Genomic DNA, 19156 nt, shown 5'->3' with positions numbered 1-19156 from the left:
TTGTGACCATCTGCTCAGCGGAGCGCATTTACCCCGCTGCTCTTGGGGATGGCAGGGCCTCAGACAAAAAATTCCAAGTTACTTTCCTAAGATTCTGGTTTCACTGATTGCCGCAGAAATTTTTTTTTTGAATACTACTTTCATCTAGTGGGAAGTCTTAATTGATAGATTATGCTTGTACTGTGTGGAGTGATGCTTGAAAGAACACAGTTGAACCTTGAGTTGATTCTGATTTATTTTTTAAATTTTATTTTAAAGATTTTATATATTTATTCATGAGAGACACACAGAGAGGCAGAGACACAGGCAGAAGGAGAACCAGGCTCGCTGCGGGGAGCCCAGTATGGGACTCGATCCCAGGACCCCAGGATCACACCCTGGGCTGAAGGCAGATGCTCAACCGCTCAACCACCCAGGCGTCCTGAGTTAGTTGTCATTTCCCAGGAGCCAGGATTGTGATCCTGGATTGTCCTGCACTGAATTAAGTTTTCACAGGGATATGTTCTGCAAAAAAAAAAAAAAAAAAAGAGGTAGCAATAAGCCTGGTTGATAGGAACTTAGGTGTTAAGTGTGGACAGTACTTCCAGGTGATGTGTCTGTTACTAGTCCCGAGCAGGCAGGGGCTTTGGTGATCAGCAAGCATGGGGGCACCAGCCCCCGGGGGAGTCCAAGCTGAGCCCCTAACTCTTCAGGGGGACCTCTTCCTGCCCCGGACCCAGGCTGGCTGGGGCGAGCCTTCCCCTGGGGGTCAGCGGAGTCAGGGCCGGGGTCCGACATGGGTGTCACGATCCTCAGAAGCAGTCGGAGAACTGCGCCGGGGTTCAGTACTTGGACAGTTCCCGACCCTGGGTGACCTGGGTGGGCGCCCTGTAGGCATGTGCGTCCTCTGCGAGGGGGGCAGGATCGCAGTCACAGAGGAGCTGCGATGTCAGAGGCAGTGCCTGGAGCCAAGGGCCTTGCAGATGGGGAGGGGGCCACGAGCCACGGAGGCAGGTGGCCCCAGCAGCGGGGAAAGGCGGGGAAACGGCTTCTCCCCCGGGGCCTCCGTGAGGGCCCCGCGCCCTGGGGTCGGCCCGGTGAGACTGATTTCGGACGTCTGACCTCCGGGACCGCAAGAGAAAAAGCTCAGGTCGTTTTAGGCCATCGAGGTTGTGGTTATTTGCTACAGCAGCAACAGGAAACCGATACAGTTTTCTGGATCTTTATGAGAGGGGCCCCTTGATCTAAGTGGACAGGGGGCGGGGGACAATCGTTTAGTGAACCCCTACCCTCTGAAAGGCATTTAGATCTCTAAAGTAACCGTCACAAAAGGTCTGCGAATGTGGGATATTATCTCTGCCTCGGTGTCAAACCAGACTCGGGCAGGTCGGGTGACTCGTCCAAGGTCCCTACCTCCTGAGTAGCAGGGCTGGGACTTGAGCGGAGGTCCTCAGAGGCCTGGCCCTATAGCCGCATCCTCGGCTGGTGCCGGCTGGATCTAGAGCACAGCCCTAAGAGGGAGAACTGTCCCTGCTGTCACTGAATTCTGCCTTCATATCCCATTGAAGCCCGTGGCTGGGGAGGCCAGGGCTTCGGGGAGACACCCCCCTGGCCATCCACTATTAAGTTTGTGGGTATTTGGACATCTCTCGGGCCATGCACCTCGAGGCTGTGAGCCTGTCTTCTGATATACCCCCCAGGGCAGAACCTCGGGGTCTACTTACTGATGGACAGACAGGGGGGCAGGGGCCCAGTTCTGAGTAAGACAGCTCCTCGCCGCAGTCTAGTGGCAACAGTAGCTGAGTCCATAGAAAATTCTAACGTGCCAGCGGAGCTTGCTTGGGTGCCAGGGAAGTACAGAGCAGCTCTCTTCCTGGGCTGAGGTCACTGAAGAGGGGGACCCGCTGCTGAGTCTCAGAGGATGATGACCCCGGTGGCCACCAGGCAGCCTCAGACAGTGCTCCTCTGTAGGTCATCTTTGCTGCCACCCTAGTCCCATCGAGGCTGGGTCCTGGTGATGGAGGTGAGTGTGTCTGGGTGGCCAGGGTCCCCGCAGAGTACTGTGTCATGTTCAGCAGTGACTGCATTGGCAGGATGTATGCTTCAGCCCTGAGTGTGTGCCAGAGCCTGATGCGCTGCACCACCGGAGAGGCAGGCAGCCACCCTCACACCCTGCATCAGGGCCCCCACTCTGGGCCCACTCTGGCTCCCTCCAGTTGCCCCCCTCCATTCAGGACAGTCGATCAGGAGGGCCGAAGGGCCATGCCTACCTGGAACCCTGTTCTCTTCCTCCCCAGACTATGCTACAGGTAACTGAAATCGGGGAGCTCCCTGCCTTGATGCCCAGCATCTGCTTCCGGGGCCTGCAAGCTTCTTAGTCCATGTCCCCAAGACAGGACAGTGCCATCACACCAGGTGGGGGGCCGCTCTGCCTGGAGTTCATGGGCAGTGTTGGATAGAGCCTGAACGCCCAGCTCAGCGTCCACATTCAGACGCCCATGCCCAGACAGGTGCTGGATGACGTAGCTGGACCGATGAGGGGTGCCGAGGGCTGGTCTGCACTCTGGCCATGCACCTGTCAGAGGTGGCCCGAGCTGCCCCATGCGTGGCGACATTTAGCAGGTCATCTGGGCATTCTACATTTAGCCAGAAGCTTCCTACCTGATGCGGCCTGTGTCTCGTCCAGGATGTTCCAGCTGCACCTGTGATGATCATAATGACATGGTGTAGTGACTGTCCAGGTGTCTCGGGACTCACCACCCAGGGGGCATCCAGAAAGCAGTCTGCGGCCAGGCTGAGGGGGGTTGGGGCCCTCTGGTGATTGGTGCATGGGGAGTGAAGATCGAGGGGTGAAGTGGGGAGGTGTGGGACACCAGCCCCAAGGGGGTCCCAGGAGCAGCCTCCATGGCCATACACGACTGTCGACCTTTCATGGGGGAGCAGAGGGGAGCTGTGGGGAGGCCGAAGGAGAGGCTCCAGCCTGAGTTGGGAAGGCTGTCCTGGAAGCCAGCAGAGCCGTTCTAAGGCCCAGGACACCCTAGGGGTGCTGAGGAGGCCGTGTGCGATGAACCGCACTGATGGGAGCTGTCTGGCCCAGGGTCCTGTGGTTCCAAGCCGACTCTTCGAGGAAACAGAAGTGCTCACCCTCCACCTGCTTGGAGATGAGACCTGGGGCATCTCTCGCTCACTTGGTGCACTGGTTTTTACTTCCTACCTTGGGATTCCTCTCCCTGTTTCCGAGGACAAGACTTGCAGGAACTTCGCTCAGTTTGGATTTCAGACTAACTAAAAGGGACCCCATGGCGCTGTGGGAACCACTGGCATGGAACACTCTGGGTCAAGGTTTCAAAAAACAAAAAACAAAAAAAAAAAAAAAAACAAAAAAAAACATTCCTTTTGCTCTAACTGGGCATGCATCCTTCTGGAGGTTGCATGCGAAGGGCAAGCCTCCACACTACTGAGGGCTGCCCGGGAGCTCTTTTGGGGTGGGGGGGGGCCTGGACCCGGCAGCACCTGGGGCCGATGTCTGCAGGTGCATTTGCAGTGTCTTCAGGCTCACATCGGGGCTGGGGCGCCAGTTTGGTGCTGGCCACACTGACCAGTCACTCTTCTCCCCCGCCTCCTGCCAGCCAGCACGGTGTGGGCCTGTGTGCAGCCATCTGCCACCTTCCTCCGTGAAGGGAAAGGGGAACCCTTGAGTTTGGCCTGGGGAGAGGGACGTGTGCAGTGAAGGTTGCTCAACACCCTGCATGTTTCAGAGACAGGACTGGCCTTTGACCGGCTCTTGGGAGACAACCCCCAGCCCCTGGGACATCTCTGGGGCTCCCGGAGGCTGGAGTAGCTGAGGAGTAAGTACTCACACCACTGACCTCCGGTAAAAACCCTGGCAGCCGGCTCAGGTGAGTTCGCCTTGTCGGCAACACGTGGTACTTCCTGCACTGATGCAGGAAGAAACAAATAGGTGCTGTCGCCGCAGGTCCCCTGGGGAGGGCCACTGGCAGCTCCTGCCCGGTCTCGCATGGACTCTGTCCTGTGCACCTTTTACCTTCACTTTAAAAATGATTTGTATCCCTTTGCTGTATGAACCACATAACAGCTTCCCTAAGTCCCGGAATCCTGTGAGGTGGTCTTAGGGACCCCTGACAATGGGGAGGAGCTCCCACTGGCTGGGCGGGGCGGGGAAGCCCCAACACTTCTCTCTAAGAGTGACTGCATCTTATGAGCTCATTACAAATTACCTGCACCATTACCAGGCTGACCTCGGGACTCAAGGACCCATGACCCTTCCCCTGTGCCCCTCAGCATAGCTGGGCTAAGACTGGGATATTCAGGCAGAGATTAAGACTTGGGGAAGGGGCCCCTGGGTGGCTCAGTGGTTGAGCGTCTGCCTTCGGCTCAGGGTGTGATCCCGGGTCCTGGGATCAAGTCCTGCATTGGGCTCCCTCTGGGAAATCTGCTTCTTCCTCTGCCTGTGTCATCACCTCTCTCCCTTGTCTCTCATGAATAAATAAATAAAATCTTAAAAAAAAAAAGACTTGGGGGACAGGCACACTCTGAGTAGACAGGCTGGCTCATGGGTTCAGCCTCTGCGCTTGGTCTCGGTCAGTGGGTCCCCTCTTTCTGGGTCAGACCCCTGATGGGCCCTAACACCAGACTCTCACACTGGCTCTCTGCACCTTTCAAGGTCCAGGCCAAGAGGGAGACTGCTCTAAGCCCTCTCTTTCATCGACTTGGAGCCAGTCCCTGAGCTGGGGTTTCCTGTCTGGGTTCTATCCTCCTGCATGCTAGGTGTCCCCGGCAAGTACCTCTGACCTCTGTGTCACTCACTGACACAGGCCCATTATCTGCTCTCGGTGAAGGGTGCTGCGGGAGATGACTGTAGAATGACCTCGGGCAACCTGCAACTTTCCTGTGCTTTTCAAAGTCACCTGGGTTTTCTTCTATTCACTTAATGGATTGTTTACACTTGAAGACTTTACCCAAGTATTTACTGAGGTTAGCAGAGTGGGTGGGTCAACATAAAAACCGCTTGAAAGCAGGGACTTAGGCTGAATCCAGCTAAGGACCACGAACTGAGGGGCACCTGGGTGGCTGAGTGGTTGAGCATCTGCCTTTGGCTCAGGTTATGACTCCTGGGTCCTGGGATCGAGTCCCACATCGGGCTCCCTCAGGGAGCCTGCTTCTCCCTCTGCCTATGTCTCTGCCTGTTTCTCATGAATAAATTAAAAAAATAAATCTTTAAAAAAAAAAAAAGAAACACGAATTGAAATGGGCGACACTAGCCAGATAGATCCCAATGCAAATGGAATCACTTTGTGTTTCCAAACACTCAAGTATCTTAACTATACCTACAGGACAACTATTTTCATTTTAATATTGGTTTTAAATTTACTGATGAGAGTGGGGCGCCTGGGTGGCCCAGTCGGAAGAGCATCTCCCTTCAGCTCAGGTCATGATCCTGGGGTCCTGGGATCGAGTCCCACATTAGGCTCCCTGCTCAGTGGGGAGTCTGCTTCTCCTCTGCTCCTCCCCCTACTTGTGCTTGCGCTCTCTCTCATATAAATAAATAATTTAATAAAGTAAAAGTAAATTTACCAATGAGAGCCCTGAGGTATAGAGAAATCAAGTGGCCCAGGAAACTACAGTTGAAAAAGAAAAAAAAAAAAAAAGAAAGAATTGGGTAATAAGCCGAAGCAAGCAGCTCCATGGCCACAATGATAACTGCTAATTTAGTTACATGTAATGGATTATAAAACACATTTATTTAGGAATATTGCTTTCCCACAACTGTTTATGACACCCTATCAAAACACTCCATCTGCATTTTCAATATTGATGTCTCTGTCATCACTAGAGCACATTTGGAGCCCTGTACCCACTTCTCACGCTTAGTGGAGCACACCAACCACCTGTTCAAATGCAGGCTCTGGGTCCAAACGTCTAACAAGCTCCTGGACCCACGCAGCTGCTGCTGGCCTGAAGACCATGGAGCGAGAAGAAGGTTCCAGGAGCGCATTCCCTTGCCTTTTATTTAAGTTGTCTGCAATGGAGCAGTTTTGAATCTGTGCAAGACCACTTCCGCAGGAATCGTGGCTTAAGTATATTAGGGCGCTTGAACTTCTCCTGTTGTCCTGCAGGTCTTTACTCCTGGTCTCTCTGGTGTAACCGCCTACTGTTTTGCTCTTTAAAGTGATCTTTGAAGGATGTGGTTATAATGACGCTCAACATTCCAGCTGGGACTATCGATTGCCTCCTGTTTAAATACTTTGGCCACACTAGAAGTGAGGTCATTTTGGGCTCTCCAGATGGGAGGTAGATATTGCAACCAAAGTAATTCCAAGAATGCCCTTTAGTGCGCGGTTTTGGAAACAGTCACTCTAAGGACTGTCTTCTTTTTCAAGAGATAATGTTGAGAAAAATCAACCTCACTAATTCAGGTCTTCTGCATATGGAACTCAGCTGGGTGAAGCAGTCGTTACGCCCCGGTCACCGTGGCTTCCTGCTGTCCCTCACACTTGTCATGCTTATTCCCAGCCTATATTTATTGTCCCTTCTGCTTAAAACATTCTTCCTCCCTGCATGGCTGCTGCCTTCTCGGGGCTCAGGTCTATTCAGAGAAGCCACCCCTACCACTGTGGCTGGGGGGCAAATGCTACTTCCCCTCCCTAGAACCCCGGGAAGTTGAACATGCCCCAGTGAACATCAGTGTCATTTTTTAAAAGAATTATTTATTTATTTATTTATTTATTTATTTATTTATTTATTTATTTATTTATTTATTTATTTATGAGAGAGAGAGAGAGGCAGACACACAGGCAGAGGGAGAAGCAGGCTCCCTGCAGGAAGCCTGATGCATGACTCGATCCCAGGACCCCGGGGGCACGCCCTGAGCTGAAGGCAGGTGCTCAACCGCTGAGCCACCCAAGTGCCCCTCATTTGGGTGTTGTTTTAAATGCTCAACGGATGAAACCCCTGCAACATCTCAAATTCAACTCCAAAGAGTAAAATACCGAGTTAGCTTCTTACCTGTCTCCGCGATGGTACTTCTCCGTGTTCCTGGGAGCGTCACACGCCGGAGATCCAGCAGGTGGCGCCCGTTCCCTGGGACTGTGACTCGGCTTACCCACGCGGAGCCAGGCCCCCATCATCCGAGGAAGCCTCTGTGTGCAAAGCAAATCAGGCAGATTTATGCCTGTGCTCAGGAGCCTGTGCTCAGGAAGCCGGGCGGCTTCCCCCACATGCCCCATCCCTCCCACTGAAGGGGTCCCCCGCCTTCCCTGGGCCTTTCGGGGGTGCCTGGGAGTGTATATGGGCCCCAGGCAGCCCCGTCCTTTAGGAAGCCCAGGTGTGTGTCGAGTCTGTTCTTTCCCCTCCTGGAAAGGCCTCCTGCAACAGGCCAGGACCGGTGGTCGGCGTTCTCAGGCTGCGAGCCATCCAGGTGGGGGAGAGGGCAGGAGGGGGACCTGGGGACCGAAGCCCGGGAGCGGGATCCTGGCTCCCACTGAACCCGGACAAGCCTCCTCCGCTCTCCCTTGGTTTCCTCCTCTGCAAACTGAAATAATCCCCGCGCCTCCTGTCAAAGAAGAAATCAGCCACAGGTGACAACTGGCTCATGAACCTGCTCCTCCCCGGGGAAGCCAGCCGGGGGTGGGTGCCCCTGCGGCCACGGGGAGCTGTGGTCTATGTGTCATCGGCTGAGATGCTGGGAGGCTGGCGTTGCAGAGAGCCAGCCGGGGGATCAGCCCTCGGCCCGCAGGTGGGTCATCCAGGAAGCAGGCTGACTTGCCCACGGGCCCCCAGAAAAACAGGGGGCTTTAACCCTGTCACGTTCAGGACAGGCTGTCCCTGCCTCTGTCTGCCGGGGCCGATGTTCCACTCTGGCATCATTTTCCTTCTCAGGAGGGCTCTGGCCTCCTCCCAGGGAGGCCATGAGGCCGGGAGGATAGGCGTGACGGTGTGTTGGAGGATGTGACACACACACACACACGTGTTACACCTTACGACGATGAGGCTTGTTGTCTGAATCCACCTTCCAGCCAGTTGTTCAGACCAGACACTATGCCTCTGTCCCCTCCAGAGAGGCTGGGGCCTGACCGCCCCAAATACCTCTTGAGTCAGTTCTCGTCTCTCCGCCCCCATTACCGGGTCCTCATGGTACCTAACCCACCCTGCCTGCCCATTGTCCACACTTAGAGAGCCGCACACCCGTGGAGAGTAGTTGCCCAGACACCCAGAAAGCTCCTCACAGGGACTTCTGAGTCCTCCTCGCCCCAGGGCCCTGTGGCCGGGCCTCCATCCCACCTCATCCTGTGGTCTGAGCAATGCTGTCCTCTCGGGAGCTGGATAAAGTCCTCACCCCACTGGCCTCATCCTGTCTTCTTTCTGGGAGCAGCCACCCCTCCTGCCCCACCGTCCCAACCGGTGCCTCTGGGGACCCTTGCTTCCTGCCTGCCAGCTCCCGGGTTCTTACTTTGCCTCCACCACTGAACATAAGCTCCCAGGGGGCGGGCACACATCTCCTGTCTTCCCTGCAGCCCCTTCACTACCCAGCACGGTGCTGAGAACATAGTAGGTGCTCAGTAAATACCGGCTTTAGTGGGAGAGTCCTCTGCACCACGCTTCCTTAAAGGAGGGCCCCTCTTTTTTGAGTCAGAATCCTGGGCATTTGTGAATGGAAGGGCAATCCCAGTATTTTAGAAAGGTGCTTTCTGGGTGGAGGGGCACCTGGGTGGCTCAGTGGTTGAGCGTCTGCCTTCAGTCCAGGGCGTGACCCCGGAGTCCCAGGATCGAGTCCCACGTCGGGCTCCCTGCATGGAGCCTGCTTCTCCCTCTGCCTGTGTCTCTGCCTCTCTCTCTCTCTCTGTGTCTCTCATGATTAAATAAATAAAATCTTAAAAAAAAATAGAAGTGTGCTGGGTGGGAATCCAGTTGGAAATGATGGTAAAACTTGTTTGGAGGAGTAGAAAAGAGTTGTTTTTTTTTTTTTTTTAACAAGACCCCAGAGTGGGGAGGCGCCGTCCCATGTATGGTGGCAGAGAGCACAGGGCCGGGACTCAGAAGGCCTGGCTTCTAGTCCTGGGTCTGCTACTCTGATGCTGTGTGGCTTTAGGAGAATCGCCTTTCCTCTCTGGACCTCAGTTGCCCAGACTGTACATATGAGCAGCTGGGCTGCATGGGTTCCCTGGCGCTCGCTGTGTCTCATGCTCCAAAGGATTATAACTCAGAAATTGTCTTCTGATCAATAATCAGAATAATCAGAATAATCAGGGGCTGATCAGTAATCATAGCTGCAGGCCAAAGTCTTTCAAGCTGCACGTTCTCTTACGTAAGATGACTAACCACACCCTGGTCAATTTTAGTTCCAAGCTGCCTTCTCCGGGGCTGCCAAAGTGAAGCTCACCGACCTCAGACGGCATAATTCCAAGTCTTTGGTGAATGTGTCCATGCTCTCTCCTTGTGGCCTCGTCCCTCGATGAACATTTCTGACAAGTTGTCACATCCGTGTGTACGTAAGTCTGTGTGTATGTAACAATTTTCAACTGGGGAGGGTGTTACTTACACAATAACAATATTTCCCAAATAGTGCATGTCTCCTAATCAACCATTTTTTTAAAAAAGATTGTTTGTATTTATTTGAGAGAAAGAGCCTGAGCGTGAGTAGGGAGAGGGGCACAGAGAGAGAATCCCAAGCAGACTCTGCGCTGAGCATGGAGCCCAACGTGGGGCTCGATCTCATGAACCTGAGATCAAGACCTGAGCTGAAATTAAGAATCCGACACTCGGGCAGCCTGGGGGGCTCAGCGGTTTAGCGCCGCCTTCAGCCCAGGGCCTGACCCTAGAGACCCGGGATCAAGTCCCACGTCAGGTTCCCTGCATGGAGCCTGCTTCTCCCTCTCCCTCTCCCTCTGCCTGTGTCTCTGCCTCTCTCTCTCTCTCTCTCTCTCTCTCTGTGTTTCTCATGAATAAATAATATCTTAAAAAAAAAAGAATCAGACACTCAACCGACTGAGCCACTGATAGAGATCACAGTTCCCCCAGCAGCAAGACAGGTGTTCTCAGCAATCTGGGACAGTTGCTAATCCCTTGCATAGCATTTCCCAGGGGCCTGGGGTTTCTGTGACAGTTTTGGGGCATCAGGGGGATGCACAGTGTCTAGGATCTGCTGGAAAACCCTTCCACTCGAATGCCTTCTCTGACCGTTTATACGGGCACAGCCGCAAGTGGAGGCATGTGCATAGATAAGGTGCATGTAGGTCTCTCCTCCTCGGACGACCTTTGTGACCTCTGAACTCAGCCCTCTCATCCCCCCAAAAAGGGGCCAACCACAGTCTCCACCTCCTGGAGCTGTGTGAGGAGGAAGGGAGGTAGGATGATCTAAAACTCCCGGCAGGCCATCTCTCCTCTTCCATCTCTCATCTTTTCTCTCTTCCAAACTTTTCTTGGATAGTTTTCTGGCTTCGTCTTCCCAGTGAACCTCAGAATCATTTTGTCAACAGATTCTCTTTTTAACTTTTGCTCCCCTACACACATTCGGGGCAGCGAGGAAGAGCTGCAATCTCAGCCTGGCCCCAGCCCAGCAGAGCACAGGCTCCGTTTGGCAGGAGGTGGTTCCTCCTCCACTTTCCTGACCTCACCTCTGCTGCCGGCCCTGCTCACGGTGGGAGGGCTTGCTCATCTCCCAGCCAGCCTCGCCTCTGCACCCCACACTCACACCTGCACTGGGATTTGGGCTTCTCCTTCGGAGGGCAGCCTGGCGAAATCCTGCTACTGATTCTGTCCTGAGGCGGATGGCGATCCCAATCCCAATCCTGATAGTATCAGCTGTAACCACAACCAGCAACACAATTACTAGTTTTCGGGGATTCTTGGTCTCAAACCATGCCAAATCATTTTTTTGTGCTTCATCTTTTTAGAGGCACTCCACACAGTGCAGGGGTGGGCCACTTTTTTGGTAAAGGGTAAATATTTTCGGCTTTGCCAGCCACATGGTCTCTGTTGCAACTAGCCGCCCCTGGTGTCCTGGTGCAAAGCAGCCTCAGTCAAACAAATGGGGGTGACTGTGCACCAAGTGGACTCGGTTTACAAAAACACGCGGTGGGCTGGATTTGGCCATCCCAGAGTGGAATGGCTAGGAGGGCAGACTCTGAGCTCGGCTGCTTGGACTTGATTCCAAGCTCTGCCGCTTTTTATCTCCATAGCCTCCGGTGGGTTACTGACCGTCTCTGTGGCTTAGTCCTTGTGATGGTTCACTTCCATGTGGCTGGGCTAAGGGATGCCCGGTAGCTGGAAAGATGATATTTCTGGGTGTGTCTGTGAGTGTGTCTCTGGGAGAGGTTTGCATTTAAATCAGTAGACTAGGGATCCCTGGGTGGCGCAGCGGTTTAGCGCCTGCCTTTGGCGCAGGGCACGATCCTGGAGACCCGGGATCGAATCCCACGTTGGGCTCCCTGTGCATGGAGCCTGCTTCTCCCTCTGCCTGTGTCTCTGCCTCTCTCTCTCTGTGTGTGACTATCATAAATAAATTTTAAAAAAATAAAAATAAATTTAAAAAAATAAATCAGTAGACTGAGGGGAGCAGAGGAGCCTCCCCAACCTGGGTGGTCAATCATTGCATCTCCTGAAGGCCTGAAGAGGATAAAAAGGCAGAAGAAGAACAAATGCATTCTCTCTGCTTGAGTGGAGACCTCCGTCTTCTGCCCTGAGACATCAGCCCTCCTCGTTCTCCAGCATTTCAGGCTCAGGCTGGGATTTCACATCATCGCCCCCTGGTCCTCAGGCCTTCAGACTCCGACAGAATCACATCACCCGCTTTCTTGAGTCTCCAGCTTGCAGATGGCAGATTGTGGGACTTGTCAGCCTTTATCCCCATCATAAATTTCTTCTTATGGTTCTGCTTCAGACAATCCTGACTAATCCAGTCCCCCAACATCCATCCTCCCCCTTTTCATAGCAGGTGAGTTTTCAGCTGGGAAGATGGCATTCAGGAAGAAAGCAACATTTCCCAGCTCTCTTGCAGCTAGATGTGGCCGTATTGTGCCTATATTCTGGCCAACATGATCTAAGCCAGAATGTCATGTGTTTGTTTCTGGGAAGTCTTCCTCCAGAGACAGCCCCTCTCTCTCGTTTTTCAAAATCCCTTCCATCATGCTGCCTGCATTGTGGTGCCACCAGCGTGGACCTGAGGGCGAGGCCACCGTCCAGAGGCAGCAGTGTGGTGACCTACGAAATCATCCTGGAGCAGAGCCTCCAGACATGTCCAGGGTCCCCTGGCCGCTGTGCTGTGACACAAGAGAAACACCATTGTCATCCTTCACCAGAGGTTCTGACACTCACAGCTGATCCTGAATTAACTAATGCCTTCTTTGAGCCTCGGGATCCTGTATGTAAATAGTAACAACAATAATATTCCCTGCCCCCCTGCCCCTGAGGGTTCATTTTGAGGGTTTAATGTGTTAACACATGTAAAGTGCTCAGAAAAGTGCTCGGTATGTAGTAGGTGCTCAATAAGTGTTAGCAACCATTTAACCGACCTATGACTCCATGGTGTGGCTTGTACTACCCACATACTCTGGAGAGGACACTGAAGTTCAAGGAGATAAAGTATGACAGTGAGGATTATATTCAGCTACATTATTTATTTATTTATTTATTCATTTATTTATTTATTTATGATTTTTGAAATTTATTCATGAGAGACACAGAGAGAGAGACACAGACATAGGCAGAGGGAGAAGCAGGCTCCCTCATGTGGGAAGCCCCATGTGGGACTCGATCTCAGGACCCTGGGATCACACCCTGAGCCAAAGGCAGATGCTCAACCACTGAAACACCCAGGCGCACTATTCAGCTGCTTTTAAAAGAAATATGTAATTAGTGGTTAAAACAAGATGGAAATTTATTTTTCCCCTGTGCAAAAAATCTGGGGCTTGTGTGGGAGGTCCTCAAAGCTCTCTGTGCTGTCTGAGCCCCAGGGTCTTAGGTCTAGCCTTGTTCCTCATGTTTCAAAGTGGCTGCCAATGCCCCCATCTTCACATCTACCTTCCAACAGGAGAATGGAAGAAGGTACCCAGAGGGGTGAATCCTATTGTCTTAAAAGAACTGATGGAGGCCCAAGTCTCCCTCTACAGTCTGTCTGCTTCTCATGAGCCACTTTATAGTTATATGGGTGCACTCAGAGGCTAGGAGACTGGGCATGGGGACGCCCGGGTGGTTCAGCGGTTGAGCATCTGCCTTCGGCCCGGGGTGTGATCCTGGAGTACCAGGATCGAGTCCCACACCTGGCTCCCTACATGGAGCTGCTTCTCCTTCTGCCTGTGTCTCTGTCCCTCTCTCTGTGTCTCTCGTGAATGAATAAATAAAATCTTAATTTTTTTTTTAAAAAAGGAGACTGGGCATGCATCATCTTTTAGACACTCTATTGCAATGAGTGGCAGACTCAGGATTTGACTCCAGGACCCACTAGTTCCAAAGCCCATGCTTTAAACCATGGCTTCCCATTGCTTCTACCTTTATTTGTCCTGTAGGTTTGTTGTGGAAAGAGCCAGCATGGGCTGCCTGGCAAATCCAAGTGTTACCGCTTACCAGCCGTGTGATCGTGGACAGGTCACTGGAATTCTTTGCCCCTCATCAAAAGGTGGAGATCCCACATACTTCCCTCTGGGCTGTCGTAGGATTACGTGAGGTGGTAAATGTCAGGGGCCAAGAAATGAGGGGCTACTCTCTTCCTGCTCCTTTCTGAGTACCCACGATGTGCCTGGTTTCCACTGGTCCCCAGAGATAGACAAATAACAGGCAACAAAGGTGAAGTAGTAAGGGACATGTAAATAGGAGTAATTACCTTTGACTTTGTCTCTTCTTCCTCCCACCTGGCATCCCTTGACGGCTGACCTCGTACAGACTCCTCTCTGTGGCCAGTTCCAAGGCCTAAGGCCGGTCACAGAGACGTGGTTGTGGATGCAGGGGGCAGGGGTGAGGCTGAGTGAGGAGGGCCTTGGCAACCCTTATTGGCTCCCTGTGCACAGTGGGGTGGGGTGGCGATGACAGGGTGAGCAGCACCCCAAGCAGGAGCCCAGCCATCCCATTGCAGTGGCTCCCAGAGGTGACCTGAATTAGCTGGTGGGGAGAAGTGCTGACACACACAGGGGCATCCCTCTGGGCAGGTGCAGTGGCAGGGAGCTTTCTTCTTTGCTCGGGGCATCACATCTCTCTGCGGAGTGTGGGATCCAAACCACAGAGACAGAAAAATACGTGTCCAAGGTTGCTTGACACTTAGATTCGGATTCAGATTACAAGAGGTCAAATTCTTCCACTCGTGTCTTTAATGTTTCACGGTAAATATAGACATGGTGTGCTCTCCAAAAGATATTTGTACCGAACAGTCCAGAGCAGGGGTTGGCAACCTTTGTCCTTAAAGGGCCAGAGAGCAAACACTATTTAGTCTTTGTGGGTCAGGTGGCCACTGTCGCCACAGACCACACAGTAACGAACGGGTAATGTGTTCCTGTAAAACTTTATTCTTGGTTACTGCAATTTGAAGTTTAGAAAAGTTTCACTCATCATGAAATTGTATTCTTCAAAAAATTTTTCCAACATTAAAAAACATGAAAGCGTTCTTAGCTTGTGGATCGTACGCATGCAGGCAGGGAGCCGGGTCTGGTTCTCAGGCTGCAGTTTGCGCTGGTTTAGAGCATGATAAGGAGGACTCACATTTTTCTGCACCACCCCAAGGACTTGTGGTTTACATCTGGCAGGATGGCTGGTGAGATGACTGCCTGTGTCACTTGGGACATAAAAACGATACTTGATGAACGTATGGATCGGGCTAAGGAGGTTTGCAGGTGGGATGCTAAAGGCGCCAGCTTTCTCCTCTTCGCTGAGGACTCAGGGCAGGGGGAAAGAGAAGTAATGGTGACCATCTTTGAGGCAAGCTACCACCATCCAGTCTATACTCACTACAGTTTGTGTCCCTTTCACAAGCAAAATTCATTCATCTCTTTCTCCCTGTGTGCACATGCTGTTTTCCCATTGGTTAGTAGAGTCTATTCTTCTAACCCTTGAGTCTCACCTGTGCTTTGACCAGTAGAGAAAGTGGAAATGGGGCCTACGACTTGGTCATAAGGAGCCTACACCTGATGCTGGACCTTCTGGAAAGCTTGCTCTTGGTATACTCCTTTTGGGAACCCAGCCCTTATGCTGTGAGCCATCCCTAAAGCCATAGAATGGCTATGTGAAGGAATTCTGGTTGAACTATGAGTGCGCCTCTTGGACACCTAGCCTGATTCGGCCTTTAGGTGACTGCAGCCCAGCTACCATCTGACTGAAACTTCATGAGAGATCCTAAGTGGCAACTTCTCAGCTGAGCCAAATCAATGCCCCAAAGCATGAGTGATAATGAGTTTTAAGTCCCCAAGTTTTGTGGTGGTTTGATAGAGCAATAGATGACTAGATTGTCTGCTTTGTTTGGTATCATGTAGAATTAAATTTCCTAAGCTCTCCTGCCATTTGAGTTCTTGGCAGTTTGGGCCAATGGGAGGCACTGGTGGAAGATGGAAGATGGGAGGAAGGGAGGAGCCAGGTACTTTCTTTCCCTCTCTCTGGACTTTGGGTGGCATCTCCTACAATGGCAGTAGGAGATGGACTCCTTGCCTCTGTCTCGTCAGTGGATCTGGATGTGGTTCTGGATGCCAGTAGGCAGCTCTCACTACACTCTAACTCCTGCCAGCCTGCCCCAGCTTGTGGCATCTGGGGCGTACCTGTTAGCCCTCTGCCCCCAAGTGTGGTAGCAGCTCCCCACTATTGCTACAGCATCTCTGATTCGGCTTCTTGGTATTTCCATCACCTGTGTAGACAATTCCCATACTTAAATTCCTTCCATTTGAAATACCTGGAGTGGTCTCTGTTTCCCAAGTGGACCTTAAGGAATACAGCGTGAAGGAGGATGGCGTGATCCAGCCTCACAGGTTGGGAAGGCTTCCCTGGGAAGGGACAGGTCAAGCTGAGGTCTGATGAGTGAAGAGGATTTCTGGGCATCAGAGATGAGCAAGTACAAGTGGTCTGAGGGGAAGGCAAGGACTGATGAGAGGTGCTAGGGATACGAACAGTGTGCTGTGCCACAAAGACACTGAGAGGGGTTGGGAGTGGCATGAGATGAGGTTGGAGACCTTGGCAGGGCCAAATCAGGGGTTCTGGATCCTCACTGCACGTCCGAACCACCCCACCCCAGCTTTCACTGAGTCAGAATCTCCTGGGATGGGGCCGGCAGGTGTCTGACTTGCAATGTTGACCTGAAAATAAAAAGCCACAATGAGAGGCCAACCAGTGTTTATTTGGGATCAAAGAATTGCAATCCAGAGAGCAGAGATTCAGGGAGAAACTCAACTGGTGTCTGGCCTGTGGGGTGGGAGCTAGGGGTGTTTATGAGAAAGAGGAAGGGGGTATTCCCTTGGATAAAAGGGAAAAACCAGTCAATTAGTACTAAAAAGCTGAGCTGCTCTGTTTCCATACTGACTGTTCTATCAGTGAGGCAAACAAAACTATTCCTGGTATGGGTGAGTTAGCTTTCTGTCCTCAGAAAGTTCACAGTTTTATGGTCTCGGGGTGCCAGTTGTCCTGTTGGCTTATGAACAGCTGTTTGCAGACAGTTGCCACTTCTGGCCCAGCCCAAAGGTCTTTTTTGGCCAGTTGAAGAGCTCTTGAGCCATTGGTTCTCTGCAGCCAGGGTCTGCCCTCATGTCCACCTGCCTCTGAGCTCACCCCTCTTCCTCCCGGTCAGATGGACCAGCCATCCTGAAGCCCTGCCAGGAGCCAACTTTGGCAGAGCCCAGGAGCCTACCTCCTTAAGCACCCCAGAATTTTGATTGATTCTGGCAGCTTCAATCAAAATGTGCAAGTACATGGAATTAGAACCTCTGGTTAGAGCACCTCTGAGTTTAAAGGCCCTGGAGGTCATCTCTTCTGAGCCTTGAATTTCATCATCAGAGGGGATGCTGAGCTCCTGAGAGTTCAGCAGGGTGGGGGGGGTGGGGAGCGATGGGGGGCAGCTCTGGACTTCTCTCTCCCAGGACTCCGCTTCATATTTCGATTTTTTAGGGATTTTACCACGAATAGGTGAATGCGGTGCTCTGCCTGAAGTTCATTCTGGAGCGCTGAGACCTCACCTCCACTCCCCAGGCCAGAATTATCATAAGAATGCCCCAAGGATAATCTTTTTGTAAATTTAATGCAATGCATTGCCACTTTCTCCTCTCAGTTCTGTTTCCCTATAGCCACTCGCTCCAGGGGAGCCAGAAGGCTCATTGCTCCCAGGCAGGAGAGGGTTTGCAACCCGGTTTTGCAAGCTTAGAGCAGAGAGGATGTGCTAGGATTCCTTTATCTCCCTCGTTAGCATACCAAGGGCAAAGCCAGGAGCCAGTGGGTCCCGGTGGTCTGTGTGGGAGGGCCAGGCCCGCCTGGCGACTGCAGTCGGGGAGCCCGGTGGGACAATGAAGGCGGCCAGCCCTGGAGGACCCAGGGAGAGAAGGAGGGAGGAGGCTGGGCTAAGGGCCAAAGGGTCAGAAGCCACTTCTCTGAGTGTAATTCCTGGGCCCAAGCTGGGCGGATGGGGAAGGGTGTTGGATCTTCGAGGATGTCAGAAAGGGGAGACAGATCACTATTCCCCTGGTGCCCACCTTCAGAAAGGGGTCAAGAGGGTCAGTTGGGGGGTGGCCTGAGTTTTAGCTTTCTCCTGAGTGGCACCACCAGGGGGCCTTTCCTGGGCAAGGCGAGGTGACACTCAGGGGTGACACTCACTTCAGGAGGCTGGCTGGAGGATGGTGGCCAAGGGCGATGCAGGAGCAACTCCAGAGGCTGAGCAAGCCCTGGCCTCCAGAGGCTTTGATGTTAGAGACCCTTGGAGGCCCATGAATGCCGGGGGGTGGGGGCACATCCTTGGGCTCTGGACAGGTCAGGGCCTCTACTCCCCATTCTCAGTCCACTCGGGACACTAGGACAAAATACTCGAGGGCTTATAAGCAACAGAACTGTGTTTCTCATGGATCAAAGCACCAGCAGGTTGGGAGTTCAGAGAGAGCCCACTTCCTCGTTCATCGTCTGCTGTCCTCTTGCTGTCTCCTCACGTGGTAGAAGGGGCCAGAGATCTCTCTGGGGCCCTTTTATAAGGGCACTAATCCCATTCTTGACAGCTCTACCCTTAGGAACTCATCAGCTCCCCCAAGGACCCTACCTCCAAAGCCATCCCATTGGGGATTAGGTTTCAGCACGTGACTTTGAGGGGACACAAGCATTCGGTCTAAAGCACCCCAACACTTCAGGGATAGCATGCTCCTCTCACCCACTCACCAGACATCACCTTAGGGAGTCTCCAGGGGAAGTAAGAGGCCGGCTGAGAGAACAGGCACCTGGGAAAGACTGGGACACTAGTTGAAGGCTCAGATCCGGGACAACTCTAAATAGGATCTGAATACTATTTTGGCCTGCTAACCAGGAGGTGGGGAGAGCTCAGGAGAAAAAATTCAATTCATTCCACATTAAATAAGTGAAAGCATTTTTTCCCCCCTGCACAGACTGCTCATAGTACAAATTACATTTGTGACCCTCATTCAACAGCTACTGAAGGGGAGCAAAATCCACCCCAAAATATGCTTCTTAGGCTTAAGGGTTGTTGTTTTTTGTTTTTCTTTGTTTGTTTGTTTGTTTGTTTTTGAGCTGATTATTTTTGAGAACAGCAGACATAGAAAAAGTTCTGAAAACCGGATGCAAATTACCCTTTTGTGATGGGGCGTTTTTATCTCTCAAGGAAATCTGAAAACTCTGTCTCCCTTTCTGTACCAGGAAGAGAAGATGACTCTAAATCATGAGAAACTTGTTGGACCTGAATTGGCATCACAACCTCACCCGTGGTTTTTTTTTTTTTTTTTTACCTCCCATAACTGTTCCCTACCCCATCCAGCCCCCTCATATCTATCTTTTGTCTTTAGCTGCTGATGGTATTTAAGATGGGGTCCCTGGATATCTCCTCCAGATACACGGGGTATACAAGTTAATTAAGTCCTGTTTGTTCTTCTCTTATTAATCTGTCTTTTATTACAAGAGGTTTCAGGCAAGAACTCAGAAAAGTAGAGGGGAAATTGTTTTTCCTCCCGTACACTACCATTTACTGATCATCTGTTTTTGGCCGGAC

Source organism: Nyctereutes procyonoides, unplaced genomic scaffold (genome assembly GCF_905146905.1).
Source record: "Nyctereutes procyonoides isolate TBG_1078 unplaced genomic scaffold, NYPRO_anot_genome, whole genome shotgun sequence".
NCBI lineage: Eukaryota > Metazoa > Chordata > Mammalia > Carnivora > Canidae > Nyctereutes > Nyctereutes procyonoides.
This window is presented reverse-complemented; position numbering follows the sequence as displayed.